General features: G+C 44.1%; 1 non-coding gene across 1 annotated transcript; it reads left to right on the top strand.

The window, feature by feature from the left end:
• The first annotated feature begins 9,782 nt into the window (after positions 1 to 9,782).
• On the top strand, positions 9,783 to 9,907 carry LOC118793774. The gene has a single exon (XR_005005710.1). It is a non-coding gene; the product is annotated as a U6atac minor spliceosomal RNA (small nuclear RNA).
• The last annotated feature ends 17,767 nt before the right edge of the window (positions 9,908 to 27,674 follow it).

Here is a 27,674-nt window from a genome sequence, read left to right as displayed (position 1 = left end):
CTGTTATCTGGTAGACCAGACAATGAGACGGGGCGGTTAAAAGGCACATAAGCTTTATTCTCTGTAAACTCACACAGGGATAATTGCCATGGCGATAAGGGGGGAGTTTAGCCGTGGGCTGAGTATAAACTGGGAATAAACTCATTTCGGGTCTTCTCTTTGAAAGGTGCGTAGTGGGATTTGTGTGCTGCAGTTGTGATTTCTTTTTTTCCTCCAACAGCACAAATTCCCCAAGAAGATAAAAAAAATCTACTCTTCGAATTCAGTTGCCCCAAGTCTTACAGTGCCGATTTGTTTTCTGTCAATTTTCAGAAAGACACTGAGAGATGAGTGTCACGGGCAAGGGCCTGTTTGTTCATAACAGATAGTGTAATGATTTGCAAGTGTATACATGCAAAATATTGTCTACATTACAGGTTAGAATCAGTCATATCTTTCCCTCACAAAGATGATGCCAATCAGGTGAGAGTGTGCACACAACTGAGTCAACAGGAGACTTTCTTTCCAAGTTGGCAAAAAGTAGTACAGTATCTGCCATATTTCTCATATTGCTTGGTGTGTGCGATGTATTGAGAACTCAACTATTAACTCTATATATATATGCAATTTTTTAAACAGTAGTTTTAATGAATTCATTTAGAACACATGATTCAATTTTTGGATTTCAAGTGAAGAGAATACCACTAAATGTATAAACAGTGTACATGAAGGAATTCAGATAAGGATTGGGAACACCGGCAGTGGCGAGACCCCTGATTTATCGCACGGTCAGCAGAAACACTGTGGACAGCAATGGGGAAGTGCCCCTGAGCTCGACACCAGGACCTCAGATACATGGTTGTGCAGCCTAACCAGCTGCAGTCTATATGACAGATCTATGATCCACCTAATAATCTAATCACGGATGAATACTGACTGACTGAATGAAGTCCCTTCATTATTGTGGCGGTGAATGTGTTTGAACAGAATCAAAAGCCCAAGGGAAACCAAAGTGATATAATTCTTATGGAGCAGCTAGTGTTATCAAGAAGGTGCATAAACCTGGATTAGCAATACATCCTCAATACCAAGAATCACACAATGTGTTGCATGAGGACAGTGGCTGAAGGTTTATAGGTAAACAAATGAATCATGCAAAACGTGCTCAGCAACGCAGAGATGACCAGCAGAACTCACTCCCTTTTCAGATGGGCCAGCACAGAATCAATAGGGGGGGGTGCCAGACACAAAGGACACGGTGAGTACGGCCGTGGAATGGCGATGATCTAAAATCGAACCGAGGCCGAGAGCCAGGAATGCTTATAGTGGCGTAAGAGCGCAAACGAAAAGCCAGGGAGATCTGGTATTGATCGGCTGGTTATTGCTCTTATTCATTTACTGCAGGAGTCGTCCGCACTGTGGAAATGAGAAAACAACCTGGAACACTTCTCCGATAATGCCAGCGAGACCGATGTGGAAAAAATACGCCATTAGGCTGGATCCTCGGCAGTGCCAGCGCTGCTCGGTCGTGCTCAGCGAAGCAGACACATGACCTTTTTTTTTTCTTTAAATCCTGGCGGTGTATACAATGCGCAATTGCATTGGAGAGATACAAAGATTCAGACTGATCAGGCTGGAGTTGCACTAACGCACTAACGTAATGGTAGTGTATTTACAGGGTTTTTTTCAGGTAAAAAAAAAGATCACCTGCCCAAATGCGTTTTCTTTTTTTTTTTTTCTTTTTTACATTTGTGCATTTACGTGTGACTTTGCAGTTGTGTCCACCACACCAGACTCTCATTCTTTTAATTGTCCCTGCAGAAACGCACTGACCCACATGCCAATCCTCCCACCAGAGAGGTCGAGCTCGCGAGAGGTACGCAGATGCTCTTCTTTCACGGGTGCTGAAACCCCTCCCCTGGGTGTCAGTGCTGCTCTGGCCTGCGGTCTGCTCCCAGCGTGGGTAAATACCGTACGCTGCACTTCTAACGTAGGTGCGCAATTTCAGTCGCAGTTCACCATGGCCGGTCCATCTGCAGTGCGTGTCCTGGTGGAGCATGATGAATTACTGCGCGAGCTACCTCCCTTGTGGATTGAAATTGCCGGGATTCCATTAGAAATCCGACCCTCCTAGATTAATGATCACCACCAAGACGTGTCTCTTTCCTGATGTATAGTTTTTCAGGTAAGGGAAGCAATGGTAATACTGTCTGGGTGATTAGCTAATGTTTAAAGTAGTGAGTCTGATGCAATGCTAATTTAATGACTTTAAATATCTGAAGTGTGTATTTGACTTTTCGCTGGGTTCACAAATTTGGAAGGATTCATTTGGACTTGTAGATATGTAAGGCAAAAGAGATGGTGAGAAAAGAGGAGACCAAAAAAGAAAAGAGAAGAACAGTCAATGCAGGAAGGTATTTCTTCTTTTTTCTTCCTCCTACACCTGCAATGCTGCTATTGCTGAGGTCTTTACTCATTACTGCACACCTACTGTATCTATCTATCACTGTGTTGCCTTGGCAAGGGTTAGAAAGGTTAACTGCTTAAATATTAAAGGTGAAATCCACTAAGTAATCCATTGCACGTTTTTCAACAAAACGATCACCATTCACACAGCTCAGCCCCTACCCTTTGCATCTTAAGCTGCGTTGGAAAGATTTATTGATGAAATTACTTTTTACTCCATTTTATGCACAGAGCATCTCTGTGGACGTACTGCAACGATGACTGCCGACAGAGACATCTGCTGGGGAATTCAACCCGCCTCGTCCACCTCGTCCGCGATGTCTTTTGAACTGGCGCCGACTTCATTTTGGGAGTCTTTTGATAGGTTGGGCCCGCCGTGACTGCCCTGCAGCACGGGCACGAAGTACTCATTTGAGGGTTCTGCGTGTTTCGGGCTCCGTTGGCATCAATTTTTCAGCAACAAATCTATTGCATTCCAGTATCGGTTTGGGAACTCCACACACAAAATTAGTTATAATTACTTGAGAATTTTCCTTTGCGTCACATTTGTGCCAATCTGTGCTGCTTGCAAAAACAAGTGTCTTTGGCTGCTGTACTCAGCCTCACTCCCCATTATATACATATAATGATATCATGCTGTACAACATATCTGTGATATAAATGATGTAAAATTGGTAACATTCATGTTCACAAATGAGGTTCCTCTAGAAATGTCTGGGGACCAGAGGTTTCGTCATTATAAGATGGTCAGCTGGTGAAATTAACAAATAATTCTGGAACAAAGAAAAACACTTGCTTAAATTTGTTGCTCAGGTCAGCAGAAAGCCAGTAGATTGAATCTGGGCCATGTATTGTGTGCACATGCAGTATGAGTGTGTGTGTGTGTGTGTGTGTGTGTGTGTGTGTGTGTGTGTGTGTGAGAGAGAGAGAGAGAGAGAGAGAGAGAGAGAAAGAGCAAGAGACATGTTACCAGTGTTCTTCTGAGTTTTCCAGTTCCCTTTTTTCATTCAGGAGACACAGCCATAGGGGTATGGTGTCATCTCGGTCCTGTGAGATGAAAGTGTGATTTTCACGGTGGAGTGTCAGAGTCACAGAGCCACATGTCTGTCACCTTCCAGTGACAGACCAGGAGAGCGCTAATGCACATGATGAGAGGAGCCTCTAATCAGCCTGGCACAGCTGGGGCATCACAGACACAGCAAATCAAGACAGAACATGACACAGCAGGACTTTAGGGTCGTCTGAAACGAGAAAGGGAAAATGCTTAGTGGTTTTACACCTGCATTCTGCAAATGACAAAACTCACCAATGACGGTGGCACTGCTTTTCGGTCGGTCATTCTGTGATGTTTCGCTGTGCCTTGTCTCTGAGAGCTGCTGGCCAGGGAAGACCTCCAAGGATAACGAACTGCCAAGCAAGTCAACATGTTGAGTTACCAGAACATGTCAAGAACGACTGCCAACAAGGGTTGACAAATGTCAGTATCTGAGCTGGACTGCTTTGACGCACTAACATCTTTCCATACATCGACACACACACACACATCTGCAGACACAGAAAACATTATGGAGACATCTGCCCTGTGCTAGGTTTTTAGTTCAACAACCTCAGCCCACAGCAAGGTGCACCCCCTCCCTCAGACTCCAGGCCAAAGAACTGGAAACCTAAACCCTTATCGACTACAATGCTTATTATTGCATTAAAATTCATATCTACTGAATGATCCATATAACAATATACAGATGCAAGAGACAAGTCTCAGTTTTTCTGGTTATTTTTCTGGATATTATGCAAACAAACCTTCAAGTTCAAATTCCTTTGTTGTCATTCTGTGGATGAAAGCAAAAGTTTCATGATTCAGTTTCATAAAATCCCCAGGATGTCGAGAACTGTGGTTATTGGTGTAACTCACGCATGCCTGCAACATTTATATTTTTAATGTGAGAGGTCCCTTGACATGTGTTTGGGGGCTTTAAGAAACAGATGTAGTGTAATTCCAGCAAGGAAAGGAAATTGTCTATCAGCATTTAGCAGACATTTAACAGACTTGGATGTATGAATAATAATAAAACCTGCCATATTTCTGAAGACCACCAGCAGCCATGAAGCTGAATTGAATTATTTCAGTAGTTATAATCCCATTGTATATCCGATTTTAAAAACAATACTGATAAAATATTAGCTTGCAATGACCCAAATATTTGTTGAACTAGAACAGACCCATGTATATTGCCCTGCCAAGAATCAGAAGAATTGAATCAATCCAGACACACGTTTCTTTATGACGGTGGTGTTGCATTGCTTTATATGCAGAATCCTTTAGCCATCCTTTAAATGAAGTTATCTTCAATGGGTCATTTTTGTAATATTCACCATAGCCTCTGTGTGAAATACTATATCATCACTTTGTTTATTCTATTTACGGTGCTGTTATTTTTAATCGAAAAAAACAATATTAAGCATCGGGGCCTTGTGCGTGTGTATGATTTTACTGCAATGCCCCAAAGCTTATTACATATTGACCGTTTTAGCAATTTTGCGCTGCAGTTTATGTGAAATGAAATTAAGCCAAAGACAAAGAACAATGAAAGTAATCCATTCAAAGACATATCCTGGCAGTAACTGCATCAGGGGTAGAGATTTGTGTCATGAATAGCAGAAGCCTCTTTATGAAATGTAATGAAGCTATTTATTCCTCTCACCCCTACACAGGTGCATAGCAGTTCATAATATCAAATGGATTTCTAGGGGTGATGCCATTCAGCTGTTTGAGCCACACAATATAAATAAGTTTGCTGCTCTTGAATCAGTGGTTTGGTGGCCTGAACCATATTGATTTGTGTTGTATTGAAAGAGACGATGACCTTATAATTGAAATGCAACGTTTATTGGGTGAGGTAAGAATATAAGAACTCATCCATCATGCAGCACATACATCTGTAGAGGTATTTCGCTTTCCTTATAGCTATGCTTTATTACCATTCAAATGACCGTTTGTTTCAAATGACTACTGACGGATGGATAGCTTCCTGCTTTGCTGCTGTGCCAATGTAAATATCTGATACAGCCATTTCATATATTTCATACATGGAGAAGATGATTACGCATATTTCACAAATGCTCATTTGTTATTATTTGTGCAAGGCACCAAAGTCATCTTTAGTGTTGGTTAATGATGAATTTACCCACCAGGTCCAATGCTTAATAATATATGCTGCTCCTATTATTACTGTGTAAGAATTAACCATGCATTTAAAAACAGAACTTCTGCCTTAGCTTGTATATAGGGGCTTGGTCCTATTTATGGGTTATTTTTTCAAATCCGCTTCAAACAAGCATTGCCCCATTTTTTTTTCTATACAAAATAGAATGTAATCGTTAAATCATTCAAATTAAGAGATCCATATATACATTTGACAGATTTTGCTATCTTGCAAAGATAGCAAACAAACTATCAGGTATTTCATTATTGTAGTTTTTCAGGACTTGTTTCTCGATTTGTCTGATTTTAACTTATTCTGATCTCCCCTTGCTCTTTTTTATGGGCATGATTGGCAGTGGCCCCTGCTCGTCTCATTCACTGATGACTGTGAAACCTGAGTTTGTCTGTTTCTGTATGAGGGGAATGCAATCAGGTATGTAAAAGGAGCCTTGTTTTTACAGAGACCGTTGACCTTCTCTGTTTGAATCAAATTGTCTCCTGTTCTCATAGGTTTTTATAGGTCCATGCGTTGTCTTGTACATAATACAGCACTTTCCCCTTGACGTAAACCACAAAACAACAAACCGTATTTTCTAAATGCATTGTAACGAATCCTTCTGACAAACCCACAGTGGGGGCAGAACTGCATAACAGGCTAAATGTAATGACTTACAGTGTCACAGGAGGGTTTCTGTTCAAGGGTTTACCAAGATCCTTTAGAAAAGTGAGACACGCCTCAGGAGTGAATTTTACGCTGCACTCTGTGAGCCCCTGTGTTGGAAACACAAAGCCGAGCGACAGAATAACTGCATCCCAGGTGAAAATTTGGACCTTGCCGAGTTTCCGGAATAGCAAAGAACGACACCATGGTATGATATGCATACTCAAGCACAATAGGAACGTATCTGCCGTTGTGAACATTAATGAGTTCAGTGGTGGCTGAAATAATAATGAATAAAATCAGTACGAAGCAAAAATGCCGTAGGACCCCACACAGGCCTTTGTAGCAAATGTGTGCCGATTACCAACTCTCACTCTGCTAAACAAAGTTCGAGTAATTCAAATCCAAACTCTGAGAAATTGCACATTGCGCAGATCCTGTATCGGCAGGTTGACACGGGTTTTGGGCGAGGAGGAAATGCAATGGGAAAGGGGGATTTGGTTGCGCGCCATCAGTTGTTCTCATGCGGTTGAGGCCTAGACAACAGTAAGCCCCCCCCTCCCACTCCGGCTCCGGCTAACCGGCACCCAGATTTAGCCTCGGCTGTGAGAATCTTCTCTTCAGGTCGATGGATGCACTTGAAGCCTAATCTCGGCGCTCGCTCTGAGGCTCCCTCTCTGCTCAAAGCGGCATCTGTGCAGAGCGGATCCCAAGCTCTCGTAATGAGAGGGAGGCTCTCTGACTCACCGCCAGCTCTGAGCAGATGCGGACAGCGAGCTTCGGCAGGTGGTAAGGGTTACGGCTCCCGTGCAGGAGACCTGTCTGATGCTGCAGCATCGTAATGACTCCAGGAAGAGACGCTTTCCTGAAGAATAGGGACGCGTCCCTGAAATAGAAATGGAAGATATCCTTGTAGGGTATAAAAAAAAAAAACCCAGAGTGACAAATGCCATTGTCTGGAAGAGAAAGGTGGGAGAGAGAAAAAAGCAATTTTGTTGAGGATGTGCTGGGGGTTGTGACTGAGGGGAAATGTCCCGGTTTTGTGATTATTGCAAGCGGGGAGATGCCTTTTTGAAGTGCATAAATGTGCCTCCACACGCATACAGAATGGAATGTGTGCACGTACACACACACACACACACACTTGTGTGAAATATGGCCCTGGTGAAAAATGAATGGGGCTTACATTGCTGGATGTCAGGTCGTTACTCTGCCTCCCAAGAGCGAGACAATAAAGAGATACACAATGGGCTGCTCTTTAGAATTCGCTTTGTTCATTTTACTGCCATGGCACCTATAAAGTTCAACCTTGAGAGGGGGGGAGAGAGAGAGAGAGAAAGATGGAGAGAGTCAGAGAGAGGGAGAGCAAAAATGGGAGAGCAAGAGAGAAGCCGTCTCTAGTAGAGCGAAGACCATACAGTGCTCTTGTAGTCGCAGACAAACCTGTGGGGGAGATTGCAGTTTAAATTTCCATTGAAGCTGAAAATGAGAAAAAAAAAAGCAAATTCATGGCTACATGAAAGCAAACACATAAGTATGAATAGACCAGGATTACCGCATCTGCATTTTTGGAGTTGTGAACGGTACAGGGCTAATCTGAAAGCTGTCAGCCTGGTAATTGGTTGAGTGATGAAATGCCGTCCCTCGCTTTGTGGGCCAGCGGCTGTTCCGAAATGGCCGTTTTGTTATTGCCGGAGCTTTTGTTGTGCTTGATTTGATGGTCATTTCGGCCGAGAAAATGAATCACGGGTAAATTTAACAAAGACAGAACAGAGAGGAAGAAAGGGAAGATTTAAATGCAGAGCCTTGAGTGTCCTGGGTGGAGAAGCATGTGAGGGTGCGGGGTGGACTAAACAGGTGGGGGTGTGAAGGAGAGCCTTCACCCGTCCCTTAGAACCTGAATGTTTGTTGAATGTTAGTTTGTGTTAACCGTTAAAAGTAATAGATGTTCAAGGGCCCTTTTTTCTATCCAATTCAAGCCTACCAATAGCAGATCATATTTCATCAGTTCCATCAAAACCTGTTAATTGTTAATCATTTGCCTGTTGCCAGTGTAATTGTCTTATGTGCATGTGAAGCCAGCCATTTGTTAATGGGCAACACCTCCCTAATCAAAGGTAAATACAGGTGTGTGGCTGTTGCTGGAAGCACACTCTTGTGAGTAGCTTGTGGTGTTCATGTCCAAGGCTGGGTTTCCTTTCCTTTCCTTTCCATTTTCCTTTCCTTTCCTTTCCTTTCCTTTCCTTTCCTTTCCTTTCCACCAAACCAAAATAAATTGTTTGATTTTTTTTTGTTTCTTTCGTTCTGTTTTGTGAGAAATGATAGCCGGCTTCCTCACGGGAGAGTATCTCTCCTCGACCCAAAAACGACAAGCCCGACACGAGCTGATGGAGGCGGTGAAAATGAACGGCAGGCCACTATCCGGTGAACGCGCTCGATACGCTCACACACACGCCGGCGGATGGGCGCTATGGATTTTCAGGAAGGCCTCGCGGATTTGCCGATGATCCTGTATTAAAGGCAGTTATTGGCTGGCGGGTCTCCCGGATCGTCCGCCTCCCTGCCTGTATCAGGGATTACTCCTTCCCATTCCCCGTCGGATGACCGGCATGCCATTTTTAGGAAGAAATATCCAAGTAGATAAACAGGAGATATGGCGAAAAGCTTTAGGATCTGACATGCGCTACGTCTCTGAGCCCAGGGGAAGAGAGAGATGAATGGTCTGGCTGGAGAGATTGATAAGGATCTGACAATACCCTCTGTTTGGCCAATCCTCTAACTGTCCTATTCATAGCGCTCTAGCAGTATTTGAGTAGCTGTTCAAACAAATGTTGCATGATCTGTTTAATACATATCAGCAATATTTGAAATTCTTCTTTGCCAAGTATGTTATGTTATGTTATGTTATGTTAAGAATCTGAGTGCTACTTTGAATGAATCATAGTTTTAATAAGACTGAAGGACCAAACACATTATGAGGTGAGACCCAACTATACAACTGTAATTTAAAAGTGAAACCAAGATGCCTCACTTTTAGATTTAGAGGTAGAGCCCTGCCCAGGAATGCATTTGCCAAGCAGTCGGGTGCCACGTGTTCCATGAGCTCGAGACCATCTGCTTGCCTTCATCTCATATTGCAATAGTAAAGCAGAGTAGTCAACACTACTCTACTGGGGAAGTATGAATTTGGACTATGGGATTATTTTCCAAGATTTACAAGCAACATTCGTTTCAAATGAATCTTGGAGGCTTGGACCAAGACACAAAAAACTTGACTAAAACTTTACTTTTTTCCACTAAATACTGTGAATACCAGTATTTGAATCCACTTAATGAATCCAAATAGGAGAAAGAGCGGTCAAGGTTCAAGTGCGGGAGGACGTGCTTCCTGGGGGAACTGCATCACTGCCAGTGTGTCCCTCCCAGATGTCTAATGGAGAGAATGATATTGCACAAGAACATAGAATATACAGACTGTTGTACGAAAGGATAAAAGGTTAGCACTCACCCTGACAAGGATGGAAGAGGTCCTAGTTGCCTTCAACACACATATGGTTAAGGCATTGCCACCTACTTTGTGGCATCCTTAACCAAATTTTGGGCAGCAGTGTGGTGTAATGATAAGGAGCAGGGCTCGTCACCAAAAGGTTGCTGGTTCGTTGTACCCTTGGGGAAGGTACTTAACCCACAATTGCCTCAGTAAATATCCAGCTGTGTAAATGGATAAAATTGTAACCTACATGTATGTAAGACGCTCTGGATAAGGGAGTCTGCTAAATGACAATAATGTAATGTATGAATCAAGAGTATCAAGAAGCAAGAATTACTAGCACTGATTTTAATACATATATATATATATATATATATATATATATATATATATATATATATATATATATATATATATATATATATCATTAAAAGTCAGGATAAATACAATGTGGGACATATTATGCAGTTAAACATTCAAGCCGATCAACAGTTTCTGTATAGGAGTAATAAGCTATTACCACAGGGCATGTGTAATGTAATATTTAAAAAATAAAACCAAGGACTGAATCTAATCTCATCTGATCACATAAATAACAGCAAGGCTTATACATTACTTCTGACCCCTAGTGAGAGCAGCTATATGAGGCTTCTCTGACGGGAGATGTCCACTCCACGCACAGCTCCTACCTGGCTCTAATGACGCCCTGAGGAGATGGAGCAGGAGGCAGAAAATCCTTACTCCTCGCAGTTTCTGTTCCATTACCTCAGCCGCGGCGTGAGGGCAATCTGCTGCCACTGAGCCATCTGCTGATACCGCACTCTCCGAGAGGGAGACGGCCGGAACGCGCTCCGCAATTAGCAGCTCCCTCCCGCGCCCAATTAAGGCACCGCGTCCGATTAAGCCTGAGAGTCGGCCTGGCGGAGACGGACTCTTGGACTCACGGTCCCGGACTCACGGTTTCAGTCTCAAGGCTGCCGGGGGGTGGGGTAGAACAAATCTGGGTGTCAGTGCTTACAGTCTTGGTCTGGGTTGTTGCTCCTCCACATTTCCCCCATTCCAGACCACGGATGAGACGTGTATTACATTACAAAACATTACATTCATTTAGCAGATGCTCTTATCCAAAGCAACTTCCAGCACAATAGAACATAAGTATATCCATTCAAGTTAAATAAGCAACAGTGTCAGACCAGGCTAACAACACTCCTACAAGCCCTATCACAAGTTAACTTGTGCAACCTGACTAGACAAGGGAAGCCAGATATACTACCATACTACCATGAGTTACTAGAACACAGAATCCAAAATACATTGCAATATTACATGTAAATAAAAAATAATAAAGCGCTAGAGGTAGCAGGTGTAAAGGGACGGGGATGGAGGTGGAACCGAGATGCAGTCTGAAGAGGTGGGTCATGGATTGTGTAGTGCACCACTTAAGTGGATGTTGCATTGTGGCAGAATTTTGTCATGTGAACAGGACATCAGAGAGCTGTATGCCTACCAATAACAGAGGGTTATAACTGAAGTGAAAATACAGCACAAGTAAAGGACAACAATTATACACTATACTCTATGTAACAACAAGAATGACATGCCCAGAGCTCAGCCATGTATCTGAAACATACCAATATTATGGTTTTATCTTTACATAAATGTACATTAAAGAAAAATCCCTTGAGCGTTACACAGTTATTTGGTGAAACACAGATGATGCCATAAACATGAAGTAAATGACAAGCTATTCGTTCAGCCTTTTCTGAGCCACAGTGCTCAGATATCGTGCCCACAGCTTCCTTTTTTAGCATAACTTTGGTGAAGTTACTGAAGTTTCTTAAGTTATTGCTGGAGTCTTATGTTAGGTTGCATCACCTGTTCAGTGACATAGAATTAAAGACTGTTGACCTTGTGTTTTTTCAACAAAGTCAAAGGCCTCTGTTGTATTTAGTTATTTATTTTTCATATAATTTTATAAAGTTGTTAAGTCAGTTATGTAGATTGTTCTTTATTGAACAGTGGATGTAAAATAAATATTGAGGTCTTTGCATTTTTTTTTTCCACTGCAACATTTTCAGAAATGGAAAAAAATAAACCATAACCGTGACGGAAAATACATGGCAAAATAGGAGTTCAGACGTTAAAGCATGGCATTTTTACTTGCCGCTTGAGTGTGAAAAAGACTCCGTTCCCCTCACCGCTTCTGAACAGGACAGGATTAGCAGAAGTGAGCTTGCCTGTGTGGTGATGGCACACCGCTGAGATTTTTCCCGCCTCCTCACTGTGATTCAGAGAGCTGGGGGGTGGGGGCGGGGGGCCGCTATTTGCCTGGAAGCAAAATAAATGGCTTTCAGTATCTCCTGGTTTGCAAATTCCCCAACCCAATCTAATTTTTTGCCCCTGAGTGAGGTGTGATTATTTCATAAGACCGCGCCTGGCCTATCTCTCCAACGCACCGGTGGGGGGGGGTGGAGGTTATACAAAGACGACTGACAGCACCTATCCCCCCTGCGCAGACGCTGTGGGGCTTGAAGAAAACATTCACCTTAAAAACCCACCCAAATCATCAGATGCATGCGTCTCCCCCCCTGCCTGGATCTAGTGCCTTTATACAGCTTTAACAGAGCATCAGCTCCTTCACTGAGACTAAAATCATTATTCCAGTATTGTCCATGTAAACTAGTCTAATTTTGACATCAACCCATTGTTAATGACCATCATCCCTTTTAAAAATGATTGTCATTTTCAGATCTTTCATTCATATATTAAGAGTATATGATACTATTAGCATCAGCATGGAGTACATTGTAGTATTTACAAACTATAAACAAATACAGTAGCAAATAGTATCTGGAGCATGATTTTCAATGAGTGCACAGTTCAAAGTTAGAGCATTGACTCAGCCTTCTTCAGTTCCTGTCTGCCACTTTTTCTACCCTAATCCAGGCTCATTGGCAACTGTTAGACCTTCAGATTGCCTCAAAGCCAAAAGCAATCAAACACATTTGTCAGACAATTTCAGCGAGCACACGCGTTTGAATCCAAGGACACCGGGGGCTTCCTGTTAACCGAAAAGGGGAGAAGAGGAGAAAGCCGCTCTGTGGTTTCCCTGACAGAGTGAGGTTTATGTGTCCCACTGACATTTCTATTAGATCCAGAGCCACATTCTTAACCTTAAGCAACAGAGCACGTTTTTCTGTTTTTACTTCCATCTCAGAAGAAAACATGATCCATAAGAGCGTAAAGGCTTTGACAAGATTTTTGTTGCCAGGAGGAGAAATCCAATCAGTAAGCCCCCCCCCCCCCCCCCCCCCGAAGCCGACCTGGCCATTCTGAGTGAGTCTACATGCAGGATTTCACAGCGGGAGAGAGATTTAGTCCACTGCAATTCATTTCCCTGAAGGGAGGAACTCCTATACCACTCTTATCCACCTGGACCTCCCCGTCCCCTCCACCTCTACAGAAATGCTGATTTAGTTTAGCGTGTGCATATTAGTAGAAGCAAGTCTATCTATTGGTATGAGTGTTTAAGTCTTTCAAAGTTTCGAATATTGGTCAAGAACCTAGGAGTGTACTAGCAAAGATTCTCTATCAGTAGTGATTTCACACACTTACATACTTCACAGAGGAAGTTCTCTCTTTGCATTGTTGAACCAAAAGTTCCTCTACGGAAAATCCTTAGTTGAAATAAAAGACTGACAGGAACTCCTCAGCCGAACCTGGAGCTCGTATCCTCAGTGATCACCTTTCTCTGGTTCTGTCTTTTCAGACAGCACTGAAGCCGACTGGAGCTGTCTGAGTCTGTTCTGTTTGTCAGTCAGAGCCAGGCTGTGCGGATTTACAGTTTTAAACAAAGGCCTGGGAGTAGCATTTTCAGATAGCCCCTTCAGCCAGTCATCAAACACCTGTCAAACCACTATTCCTTGCAAGCTAAAATGTAAGCCTACTGCATCATTTGCATATAAGCATCGGCATTTGGCAATTCAGTGCAGATCCTGGTTGCGCACTCTGCGCGGCTCTGTGCTTCCATGGATCTTCAGCTTTGTGCCTCTGGCAGAGAGTTATTTACCTCATGCTTTCCTGCATCAGCTTATTTTCGGGGAGCCTGGACCCCGGAGCTGCCTGTGCTCCCCCCCACAACACCCCACCCCACCCACCCTTCCAGGCTCGGATCCTGCAGAGAACAGATGTTGGCCTCCCCTCCCTCATGGCTGCCTCCCCGCACCCTCGTTCCCTGCTGCGCAGGCAGTTCAGGCAGGGCTACAACTCCACAGAGCTCAGTTGTCCTCCATATCTGCACCGGTGCCTCATGTTTGCCGACTGAGTACTTTTTAGAGAACATGTTTCCAATCCCAACAAATATATTGAAAATATTTAAATTATTGCTGTTTTGATATACTGCAATATGTTTCTGCTTGAGCATCAGTGTGGCACAGTGATAAGGAGCAGGGCTTGTAACCAAAGGGTTGCTGGTTCAGTTCCTCGCTGGGACAATGCTGGTATACACTTGGGCAAGATGCTTAACCCACATTTGCCTCAGTAAACATTCAGCTGAATAAATGGATTCAATTTAAGAATTGTGACCTATGTTAGTTGTTCTGGAAAATAACATTTACTAAATGACAATAATGTAACGTAATGCTTTTCATTAATATATTTTAAATGTATTTGCAATATATTGTTAAGCTGAACAACATATTTCTCAGTTGCAATCTTTTATTTTTGCATGGGAAAATCAGATAGTGGATCCAGAGCTCCTGCTGAGGGGACTTCAGCCTCGAGCCTCGTGCCAAGTTTCCACGAGCCAGCAGAGAGACTCGCCCCATGCACCCGCCATCTTTATCCCGTATCACGGACCTCAGCTTCACGGCCTCGCCTTCATCCTATTCACCCTCTCATCTCTTCATTACCTGCATCCACAGCCAACAGAGTTTCCACATTAAAGGACTGCCTCATTGGCATTCAGTTCTCTCTCAAACTCATTTACAGAACACAGCCATAACCAAACCACGAACCGAACCACAAATCCATCTCCCTCTCAAAGGCCACGGATATTCAAAATTCCCATGCATCCATCACGCATGACATGGGAATCCTGACTGCTTCCTTCACCACCCTGGCAATCAATTTTCCACATCAATACAACACCAGAAGCTCGATGTCTGCTAGCCTATTTCATTTTTTTGTGCAGCTCTGAACTCACCTCTGAACATCAGACAACCTGCAGCCCAGCTGTCTAACCCCATATAATAGACTTGTCACGGAACGCAAGGCAATTCGTCGTCACCGAACACATCATCACGGAACAGAAGTGTCATTATGTCACAGTCATCATCGAGTCATCAGGCAACGCGCGGTAGAGTGGAATGCAGTAGAGGGGACTCATTTGTTAAAAGGTCACTGTATTTTCCAATTCAAACTCGATTAATCAAGGCCCTGTGAATTGCTCAGTATATACCATTCGCACAATATCACTGGCACTTTTACAACTCACATCATAAACCCCTCTTTGCCCCCGAAAAGAATTAAATCATCACATTGGCTCCAAAAGAACAAGAAATATGTATTGTCCATACTCTGAACAATACATCACTTACTGTTTTGCTGCCAGGGTTATGATACTGATTTATTATCAGAGAAAATTGAAATGCGCTGTTCAGTATTCTCAAAACCGGTAATGGGAAACAAATGACCAATGAATAAAATAGGTTTCATAGAAACTAACACAGCGAGCAAGGTCATTTGCAGTAGGTGGCTGTAAACACCACAGAATGTGCAGACTATTTACAGCCAGGCTGACCAGCAAAGACCACTTCCTCTGTTCATTTCAAGCCCATTATTCTTATAGTCTTTATCACCTTGCAACAAATCTCCTGAACTAATTTAAGACTCACCATTTGCTTATCAATAAATTTGTTAGTCCATATGTTATATGTTATCACGGATTACAACCAAAGTGAAGCCTATATGAGGTTGTGCCAGACTGAGCACAGGTTTGACCTTAGCCTCCCCGCGATGTAGCCTCTTTGGTCCTGAGGAGGTACGTGCTGTCTGGAGGCGAGAGGGATTTTCGGAGCTGAAATTGCAGGGATCAGTCTCAGGGATCAATTTTCTATCAGGCTCTCCCACTGCAAGGATTTGCCGGTTCCTTTCCTCTCACCTCAGAGATGACCTATGCAAAACAAGGTGGGTAGGCGACCGTGTGTTTGGTATTCGGAAAGGGGGGCAGGAGGCGCTGCCGCGGCTTCTCTGGGTTTCATTATCACGTTCAGAGGAGGTGAGGGGAACGAGGACCTGCGAGAAACCACCTCCCGCTGTAACATCGCTGATGCAAAAGGGCAGGCTAATGGATCAACCTTAATGCAATAGGAGCTTTAACAGAGCCTTGCTACTTCGTTTGTAATTTTTGGAAGCGCATGCACGATAAAGATACTGGCAGGGGATCGAAATCCTAGGGAACATTTTAGGTTGCCAGTGAAAAACAAGCTGATAGTCTTGGTGCGTCTGCAGTTCATCCAGTGTTAATGATTTATTTTAGTGCTCTTGGACCAAGCCAAGTTTTTTCATGGCTCTTCTCTCAGGGCGTGGGAAGCTCTTAAAAGCCCTGACCTAAAAAATGCTGTGGTTGCCTGCATTATTACAGTAGGGTAAATGTCCTCAGAGCCTTGGCTTATGAATAAGGCTGGAACCCTCCTGGATAGAGCTATCCAAGGTGAACTCAACTCTGCATCTGCAGGGGCCACATTTAGACAATTATTTCCTTCATTAAAGATTCTGATGAAGGCTTTCCTTCCCTTTTTTTCTACTTTTTAGAGGTTTGACAAAGAGCTGAAGAAGTCTCTGGACTGAGGTCTCCGAAGACAGTTGGTGACAAGTGGTGCTGCGTTATAAACAGGTTCTCCCCTCTGCTGCCGAGCACCCTGCGCTTGTGAGGTCTGTCTTCAGGCAGGAAGAGGGCCTCAGGGTGTGCTCCGCCTAAAGGACCGCTGTTGGACACCTCCCCCCCACCTCAGCCACGGCAGAGGCCCGCTCTGATTAGCACACCCCCCTCAGTATTTCAAACCCTCTCCATTCGCCTCAGACTCATTCAGCTCAATGCAGTAAAGGCTCATTCACTTTAATTGCGGCCAAACTCAATGAACGGTCCTGTAGGACTTTAGCAGAAGTATTTCATACTTTTTTTTTCCCGTGTCCTCACTATCCCTCTCTTTCCCTCATTAATAAACAACTCAAACAAGCTTCCAGTTGGGTACGTAACAGTGCAGCCAAAAACCAATTCGAAGGCACATCTCTATTTTCACCCGTGAGGTGAAATCCTTTATCGGTAAAATGATCTTATCCATCATGATCCATAACAGCTGTTGCAGTCTGAACCTGGAAATGCAGCCATTGAAACTGACATAACTCATTTATCTCAGGTCAGCCCTCCAACCCCCAGTTTTCAATGCCATTCAGCTTTACAGAGCTGCACTCTCAAGCTCGTCGTCCAGATCAGCTTCAGTCAGTTATCACTTTGATTGTAAGCAACTTATTATCACTTTTTTATGCGCAAGATTATTTCTGGTAAAACTTTCACATTGCATAAGTAAGAGATTACATATTTTACTGTGAAACAGTCCGGACACAGTTGTAATAGCATGGTAATAAAATGCTTATAACCTGATAATATCTTATAAATATTACGATTAGGAATTTTCACACTCAAAACCAGCAACGTTTACCCAAGGAGAGCAAACTATGAGAACTACCTCTACTGTATCTTCACAGAGAAACTGTTTAGTACCATCCCCGCCTCCCTGCCTTGTATCGTGTCAATAACTGAACCCAGCTGAAGGGATGTATTTTCCTTATCCTCAATATAAAAGTAATACACGTTAAAGTATACTTCCACGGTGTGTGAGGCTCTGAGCCCTTTATTGCCCATCCCGAGCGTGGCGGAGCACTGAATCACACGCCGTCGGCTGTAACCGCCGAGCGGGGGCCGACGCGCATCTGTTGTCTGTCTGCCGCTGCCGCGAGAAAGAAGGGCGGCGGCCCGCCAAACGAGTCCCCAGCGGCACGCCCGCGGGTTTTAGTGCCGCGGTTTCTGCGCGTGTGTACCGCACCTCTGCCAAGAAAAGTGAACGGCAAGCCCTTCCCTCGTTGTCATTCCTCTCAGAGGCCTCCTTACTGCCGTCCCGAATGTTCTTCTGAGCCTGACAAAGTCGTAAAGCCGGCCCGCGACTGGCTAGGTAATCCGCTATATCATTTTAATCACTGTATGTGTGCACTCGCGCGTGTGTGTGTGTGTGTGTGTGTGTGTGTGTGTGTGTGTGTGTGTGTGTGTGTGTGCGCGCTTCTAGTTTCCGATGCACAGTAGGACCCATTCTCTAAATGCTGTTGGTGAAAGAAACTGAATTCCACACACCTTTTCACTGGACTGTTCCACCAAGGGAATATTCTTTGCATTTTTTGGGAATTTATTCCATTATATTATGTTTACCTCCATGATGAATAAATTTGCAGTGCAATTCCATTATGATGCAGGAGTGCACGTGTAAAATAAGTGATGTAGTGCAAGACCCAGAGAAGTGGCAGCTGCTGTTCGTAGCGGTATCTTTTCAAATCCCAGTGAGTGCCTCTATCCTGTGCTTCTCTGCTCAACCCAACAGGGGGAGACAGCAGCCTGGAGACTGGCATGGCCCATCAGTACTTTCTGTCTATCATCCAGCAACGGGTTATTCAAAGGTCTGAGCTCACTTCAGCCCCACTTCCATCCTGCCAGTATGTGTTAATACTGCAGAATGCAGGCCCCATGCCAGTGAAACAGCAGCCTACAGAGAGATCGTTTTGGCTTTCCCTGACCACAGAGTGCCTCCGCGTTGGATCATACTGCCGCATGCGGGCATAGCACTCAGTCCCTGCCTGTTGGAGGGCATGATTAGTCTGAGCAGGTTCCCCTCTCGCTCTGCAGTCTCACAGACAGGCAAGAAGGCGGCTTCAGTGGCCACCAGGAGGCGCTCTCATATATTAATCTGCAGGGGGTCCTACTGATGGGTGTTCCGTCTTTCTCATATGGGAGTTCCAGGTCATCTGCGGGTTTTCTGGAACACTATGTCACGACCCAAAAAAAACAGGAAATAACAGTTGGTGTATCTCAAGTGGTATATCATTGGATTGGAAGGTACATTACATTATATATATTGGCATTTAGCAGACGCTCTTACAGTACAGTGCCTTACAATGTTATCCATTTATACAGCTGGATATTTTACTGAGGCAATTGTGGGTTAAGTACTTTGCTTAAGGGTACAGCAGCAGTGCCCCAGTGGGGAATCAAACCTGCAACCTTTTGGTTGCAAGTACTGCTCCTTAACCACTATGCTACACTGTCTGGAAGACATAATGGATCAAGACCCATTAAACCCTTGTGAGCCATTTCCTGTTGGAGATGATTCTGTACAGGGTACAGCAGATAGAAACAGTGTAGTGTACCTGGAGCAGATCAACACAGTGCTCATCTCTAAAAGCAAAAATAACAGCAAGAATTTTTGTGTTATTAGCATTGCAGTCATATACTAAAATATCATTAATTTGGGGGCACATTTCTGATTTGGAAGTGCTGAATAGAAGATAGATGCATTTCTTTGCATGCCTTGTTTTCACTTTTGATTTATGCATATTCTGAGCTGAGATTCGCAGGTGCATAAGTAGAAAATGGGCGGTTTATGCTTGCGTGCACTGACATTAATTGTCAATGTCAAATCACGCCCTAAGTAATCGCCAGGCTAATTGTCACACAGCGTCTATCTTAACGACATTTCCACATGAAAGAACCATTTTGTAATTCGAAGAGACACCACGCCTTAAACCAAAAATTTGTCTGCGACGTTGAATTTGAAATATAGATTTTCCCTGTGAAAATGCCCCATTTCCGGAAAACGCTGCTTTATCAAATTAGAAACCGCTATATAAAATGCCAGTTAGTTCATTTAAAATTTCAGGATTAGGGGGTTTGTATAATAGAATGTTTCATAAGCGTTTCAATATTTATTACAATCACTGTCACAAAGCTCCACAGGGGATGTTGCAGAGAGTGCCGTGTTTGTCTCTTGTCGGAGAGGTTACGAGGCAAGCTGGAGATGTTATCTTGAGGGTTTCTGTCTCGTTCCTCCTGCTGAGCCTGGACAAGCATGCGCCCGCACGCTGGTGTCTGAGTCCTACAGGCCCCTGTGAGGGCGTCTGACCCACTGTGGCTGACAGAGTGGCTGCCTATTCACAGCTGGCCTGCTCGTGTGCGGGGCTCTTTGTCACCCAGCATGTCCGAGGCAGCGGGAGAACAAAGATGGAGCAGGGTGATGTCTCAATCTTGGCAACGTGCTGATAGTGGTGTCTTATTACTGGTGGACTTTGTTTGGCTGCAGTGTCTTGGCAGGTTAGGGATTGCTGGCTGCAAACACCCACAGGCCAAAAGTGACAGCGTGTTGAATTAACCCAGACTCCAACATGCCGACAGTGCAAAGGCTTCCTGCTTTTGGTAAGTGGAGCATCCTGTTGGCTTTCTTTGTTCCTCGGTTTTCACCAGACCTTATGCTCAAACGCTTAAACCATCCCATCGCTTCTGCTCAATGACCTCTCTATTGAGGTAATGTACAGCTCAAGCAGCAGCCAATGTCAGTCAGGTGCGCCATTTTAGTTGCGAGTGATCTTTTAATGAAGTTGATGCTATTAGTATGCTAATAGCACTGAGGTTTTGGTTACAGTTAGGAAAATAGGACAAATTCCTATTCTGATGATGTGCAATAATTACTAATATGCAAACTTCAAGCATTTTTAAACAAAAGTATGAGCGGGGAAGGGGTCTAGGTGTGGTCTGAGCTTGTTTATATCCAGCTGGAGGGACACCTTGTGTTAGAGGAGGGAATGGCAGATGTATTTAAAAAGAGAACGCACAATCCCTGAAAAACTAACTGGCATTAAAAATGCAGCAGGCTCAGGGATGTGGGGGGTGCAGACGGCCTGCCCGGGGATGAATGGGGAGGGAGAGGAGTCGCACCGCGTCACTCTCTGTGAATAATGCAGGCACGCGGTAATGGGGTCTAATGGAGATTCACTCAGCGCCGCCACCGCTCTCCGCCCGATCTCCTCAGGCCGCCGAGAGACACCCCACGCCGCAGCGCGGCGGGGATGCAGGCCGGCGTCCTCGTTTCACACCGGAGCTCCGGGTAATCAGGGCTCCGGCGGTGGTTCGTCAAGGAGAGGAGATGACCTTCACACGCACTGGGATGAGTGGCACGAGGCGTGCTGGATTAGCCAAAGTCGGCAGCGTTACGATGCGGTGAACACCCCTCACTGCACTAAAGACGCCCCTGGGGAAATCTGGCCAATCTGAGCATCAAGCCGATACACAGATAACGCGTTCGCTCCTCCGCCTCTGTCTGAATCCTTCTTTTTTCCGTGAGCTGTTACATGGTTGCGCGAAGCGTCGAAACAAAAACCATGTAATGCAGCGATTGCCTTAGGGGCGAAGCCCCTTCCCCCTCCTCCCCCTTACACCCCACTTTCACAGCAGCACATTTGCGGTTTGTCTCCTTGGCGGCACTCTCTCTCTCTCTTTCCCTCTCTCTTTCTTTCTGTTTCTCCGGTGGCTGGGAGGAGTGAGATAAGGACTGGCTGAAACAAAGCAAAAGACAGTCAGAGAATAGTCATTCATGCAGCCCTGAAAGTCCTTCTGCCTCTCCCCAGTGCTTTCATTCCCACTGGGGCTCATGACGGCTCCCTGCTGCTGCTTGAAGAAGCTGCAGCCACAGAGATTATGTCCGCCTGCACCCCTGCATTGCCGTTACATACTGCACTTATTTGTCTCTATTACTCTTCATTTGATTCCCACAGTACTTTGGGCCAGAGCTTGAACTGCAGCAAAGATGTAATTGGCTTATACGAACTGTTTTCACCTGAATCAGTTAAGGGTAACTCGATAGTGGCCTATTGGTTTTCACTGTGGCTTACACGCTAAATGTTTCATCAAATGTCCTACAACTATGCTGGAGTGTAAAGTAAGCTCGTTAAGTGCAAACAAGACTACCATGCACATGCTGGTAAGTGGTATGGCTCTGTATGTGGGTTCACTGGGCAGGTCAATTATCAATATGAAAGATATGCAGCTTTTTTAGACAGTGGTTCTAGGATAAGAGACAGCATATTTGTTATTTCGATTTCTCACCTGCAGTTTTTTTTATGTAAGGTATAAACCAAATAATATAGCTCTGATGAAATACCAGGGCATACAAACACCTGACAGAGGCTTTCAGCAGTATATTAATTTTTGGTCAGCGCATGAATTTCAGTGACCCATTATTATGGTGTTTACATCCTCAGTCATATATCACTAACAAAAAGTGATTACCTAAGCATCAGTAAATCATGTGGTGTGTGGTAACATATCTTGGTACCACTAGCTTGGTAGCTGTTCTTGCAAGTGTTCTTGCAAGTGTTCACTGCTCACAAGAAAGCACTGAGGCTGGAAGTATAAAGTGATAACAGCACGAACTGATTCCTTGACAGTCCAGGGTTCACAAAGTAACTTTCTGAGTCCTCCCTATCGCCACTACCTCTGGACTCCAGACTAAATCAGCACTCAGCTCACGCTGACAAGATGCCATCATTGTGGAGAAGGGAAAAAAAAAGTCAAATCAGTAGGTAGCAAATGTCTGAGATGAAGAGAGAGAGCACTTGTTTATGCGTATAGATGAGGCTCTGGTCTGGGGCATCTCCTGTGGCTACTATTAGAATAAATAGCCCATCATCCCCCCCTTCCTGCTGGTCTACGCCCTCTGAGTCCCTCATATCCACTTAAATTCGGAAGGACCGGCTGATTGAATTCACACACACTTTCAATCCATTTAAATAGATTCATTTCAGCAGAGCTGCCATTCTGGTAATTATTCTTTTCCCCACAGCTCTCTTTGAATTTCTCACACTTGATGAAAAAATGCTAATATTTTTACTTGTCAAGACAGAATTGCCATAAAGCGGTGCTGGAGAGAGCTGAATGGAGATCTAACCACAAAAGCGGATGATGTAAAATGCATCAGGTTCTTTAATACTTTATAGCAAGAAAAATGACCCCTTTGATATTCTGAGGGGGTTTCCTCTGAATGCATACTATCTTGTATCATTTGGGCATTTCTTATATGTTTTTTGTTTTTTTTTTTGGGGGGGGGGGGTTAGTTGAATGTCAAGAATGACAGAGACTCACTTGTACTCGAGCTTCTGTAATAACAAGGCTACCCTTGTACCTTCACAAACTGAAGTGTTGAACCATGTTCATTTTCATATTGTAATTAAGGGTTAGGTCACCTAGCCACACCATTAGCTATTCATACCTGTGAGCAGCATCACACAGCACTGAGTGAATATCTTATTCCATGGCTCATACCTTAATAATCCCTGATGCCCTCTCTCAACTCGGCGGGTCAACCTGCAAGCCCCTCCTGTGGAGGAACAGACGAGATTAATGCCTTGTTATCTCACTATCTTTGGCTTCATCTAATCAGACACGCATTGATTGAACTGTGATGTTGCATGGGCACATCCTTTAATGTCCTGTTAATTAAATCCAGGTGGGTATCGATCATATCCAGTCAATAGACAAACGGACATGACTCCCCCGAGGCTTCAACCCTCCTCGCCCTGCACCGCCTGCACTTATCTCCTGACCCGGTTCATCAGATGGACGCGGGGTTTGTGTTGTATTGATAAAAAACAATTAGAGATCATCTCTTGTATGCTGAGGAGACTCTTGCTGTGATGTTTTATAAATGTATTTAAAAATTTAAAAATGCTCAACTCCTGAATTCTTTAATGTGGGCCACGGTGCCGTGCTCGGGAGGTCAGAGTGTACGTGAAATGCGAGTAGTGGTTGCATGTTTCATTTCCCATCAGGTAATTCTCACAATATACAACATCTCTGCCTCAGCAGCAGACACTGGGAGGAACTCGCTCTGACCGGTTTGTTTTCCTACAAAGTTAAAAAAAAAGATCTCATAGACAATCAAGACATGTCTCAATTCATGAGGGATTAATCCTGCAAGAAAAGTGAAACTGATTATGTGTGAGGATTTGTATTAGAACACGAGAGGATATATTTTTGGGACCTTCATGCGAAACTAGCTCAATCTCTATAAACAGTCAGACATTTGCAACCATAAATTTGCAGTCAAATCAAAAGGAAAAAAATCAATAATTCTGACATCTTTGTTGAAACAATGGCTGCAACTAAAAAAAACTCCTTCATTATTGACTTAATTCAAGGTGAGAAAACATCGACTGAGTTTTGAATTTTTTTGTGCTTTGATTCCAAGGACAGCGGAGTGGGAAGAGATTGCCTTTCATGTTTTTCTTCTCATAATCTATGCTCCATCAGACCATTGAAACAAGCTCCTGAAATCATGTCGGAAAAGGCAGGGTCAAACAGGACCCTATAAAAAGCCGCAAGTGTTTCCAGCGAGGTTGCGCATCTAGGAACCACGGCGACTCGGGGGTCTGAAGGTGACCTGTTCCGGAGCGTTCAGTAACTTTGCCTGCTGTCTCTCACTCTGCGATGCCTTGACCTATTTCCAGTTTATAAATAGCTGTGTATGAAGCAGCCTATAAGATTGTGCTGCGCTGGTTGCGCTGGAGTCCGGAGAGAAATGTTCGCCTTCATCGGACACGTCTCTCTTTCTGTCACCAAGCACCAAGCACCACTGTCCACATGCCCCTGATGGCTGACGGACATACTGTGATGGCATGTCTCTCAAAAGCAGGTAGGAACCTGAGCTTTGGGAGGAAACAAGAATGACAGGACGTGGGGGGGAAATGTAATTATCAGTACAGTAGCTGAAGGGGACGAGTGATTGGCATCTGTCACGCAGTCCGCGTTTGACAACCCCTTTGCAGAGCCAAGCACGTTATGGACCTGTGGTGCAGTTCAAAAGAGGCCCGCTCAACACCATTCAACTTTTTTCCTTCGAGCATTCTCACTGTAGTGCTTCTGTCATGCTGAACATTTGCAATTGATTTGGCAGTCATATCAGCCTCGTCAGTCCTTTTAAGCATCCAAATTAAAGAGCAGCAGGCTTTGCATGAGATTTTGATCAGATTTGAGCAGGCTGCTTTGTGAAAAAGAGGCACAACACACCAATAACTATTACCATTTTGCATATTTTCCAAAATGGAGCTGAACCAAGTAGCCTTAACGGGGCAATAGAGAAGTGCTTGTTCAAGCAGAGACCTCCCCAGGATTCATCATGATTGGGAACCATTTCGGAGGCCCTGTAAGAGGTCCTGCTCTTTAGCAGAGCGCGTGGAGAAGCTGGGAGTTTTCCCCAGGAGCCACCAGACTTCTGTCACAGCGGTACACCGCCTTTCCATCAATAACACTGAAAGCCGCACTGCGCTTTGGATGAACCCTGCGGCAATCATCTGCAACATTACTTTACATGCTATGAGACAGCAGAAGCAGGAATTCACAAACAATATCGGGCTAATTAGAGTTATCCAGTCAAATATATTATGCATGCAGAATAGAGTGTCAACGGGTGTGTTGCCGTGGTGCACTCATTAATTTCATCTTAATCAGCAACATTCTTTCCGAATTTCATGCAGAGGCACAGTTTTCTGTTCTCTTTTCTGCTCTTGCTTTTATTTATTTATTATTACACACTTTCGGTTCTTATCAACATGAAACCAGTTGCGCATATTTCATAGAAAAGGATTGGCATTTGGAGGGAAAAAAAAAACGTAGAAAAGAGGTTTATTCCACTGCATAACCAAATAAATAGAAAGCCATGAGAAATCCGCTTTGTAAAGCAATAGGATGAGCAACAATTAAGTGGGAAGAAAAAAGGAAAGTTATTTATCTAACTAAATGGTTGATTGAGCAATACATATTCTAACCTTCAAAACTTTTTTTCTGTCAGTTTTTCTTTCTCTCCATTCTCAACTCACTGATTTTCATCACAGTAATACTGTTCTTTTTCGTCAAAAACAGTGCTTTTAAACGACCCTATTATAATTCTTCCTCTGTGTTGTCTCCCAGTCTACCACTTAGGTCACACCAAAGAAAGACTTTATCAGGACTGATAGTACACCTTCATCCTCATCACCGAGGGATGGTACAGAATTAAAACAAACAGCAAACCGTGTCTGAACAGTGCCCACTCACTTCCTGCACACAGAAATTGCTAAGCTTCTGGAAGTGCCGTAGTTTGCCGTTAAAACTCAACACAGGCATTTTATTTTTAGGTTTCATCGGTACCTCATTCCCGGCGAGAGGTGGAGGTTAGTGTAGCTGTTTTCATTTGTTTGGTTGTTTTGTTTGTTTTCGCCGTGCGGATAATGTTAAAAAGATCTTCAAAGAGCTTGTAAACGACTTCCCCCGGGTCAGATCCCCGGGAGACTGTATAGTGCGGTGCAGCCACCTCAGCTGTTTGAAGTGCAAAGCCACAGAAATTCACAGAAACCATCCCAAATTATATCTGGAGTGGGGGCGTCCTCTCCCTTCTTTCATTTACCCAAATATAGCTCGGGAGATGTGTGTTTTTCCACCGAAAGCTAAAGAAAAACTTTCAATGTCTTGACGGCAAGAATGTGGTTGAGAACAGCATTCTGTGCGCTAGGTTACTGGAGTCTTTTACAAGAAACTCACAGGTGAGTACATAGGGAGTGGAGTGCGTGTCTAAGAGTGATGGTAAGAATCACCTTTGGCTGTTGGGAAAAGCTGCTGTCATAATTTAGTGAACAATCTAGGTTCCAGGCCAGATTACAGCATGTTACATCAAATTAATTAATTGAACAAATTAAGGAACAAGTGTGATCCGAGCAGGGATCGGAACAATGGCAACCACAAAGCTCATCTTCGGATGAGGGATAAGGCTCAGACAGGCCATTTTTGAAAACCCTTGCCACCCTTGCCTTGGATGGAAGCACACAGTTAGCTCAAGGTTTTCTGGTTTTTCTGTTCTCTCTGGGCAACACACAGCTCTCCTCACTTTGTGACACTTCAGTTTTAAGAATGCGCTCAGACAAATCAACACCCCCTTACTCTAATGCAGTGTTTCCCAGTCCTACTCCTGGAGGCACACTGTCCTGCGTATCTTCTATCTTTCCTTGCTGCTTGATTAAATCAGATGTGCTCAGCTAATCAAAAGTGCCACTGATGAGTACAGTCAGGTAGGTAGAGCAAGGATAGACAGAAGATATGCAGGACAGTGTGCCTCCAGGAGTGGGATTGGGAAACATTGCTGTAATGCAGGGAACCTGTGGTACTCTTGTGCTGACTCTAGGGGGCAGTGTCACCTTCTGTAGCAGACTCACGTGCTCTGCACAGCAGCATCACATGTGCTCCCCCGGTAAAAGCAAGAGGGCTGGTTGTATCGATTGTGAAAAGTGTTAGCAATCTTCTATTACCTCAATACCCGTCATTAAAGCGTGTGACTGGGAGCAGCAAAGAGCGCTACCTCAGTGTGATCGATCCTGTCTTCTTTATTGCTCCAGTGTTCAGGACAGGTTTAGATTCTTGTTACATTATGACATTATCACCGGCTTTCCCTTGCTCTAGAGACCACGTGTTACTGTACCAGAGGATCACTGGACCCAATATGGACCTGTCACAGAACATCGCTAATCCAGGGTAGGAGATCCAGGGTAAGATGTTCCCTTCTAGTGACAGCAACGAAAACACTTCCTTAATGTAAGTTAAGGACAAGCTACAACATGTAGATGAATTTCTGCAAGTTGGCATTAGTCCACGAGGATGTCATTTTGAAGAAGTTACATGCTTTTCTACTTTTGTCTGAGAATAGCTTGCTCTGCTGAGATGGGCTCAGAGCAGGTGGCTGGGCATAGAGCTGGAG

Source organism: Megalops cyprinoides, chromosome 18, assembly GCF_013368585.1.
Source record: "Megalops cyprinoides isolate fMegCyp1 chromosome 18, fMegCyp1.pri, whole genome shotgun sequence".
Taxonomy (NCBI): domain Eukaryota; kingdom Metazoa; phylum Chordata; class Actinopteri; order Elopiformes; family Megalopidae; genus Megalops; species Megalops cyprinoides.
Note: the sequence above shows the minus strand (reverse complement) of the source record. Positions and strands in the feature narration are given on the sequence as shown.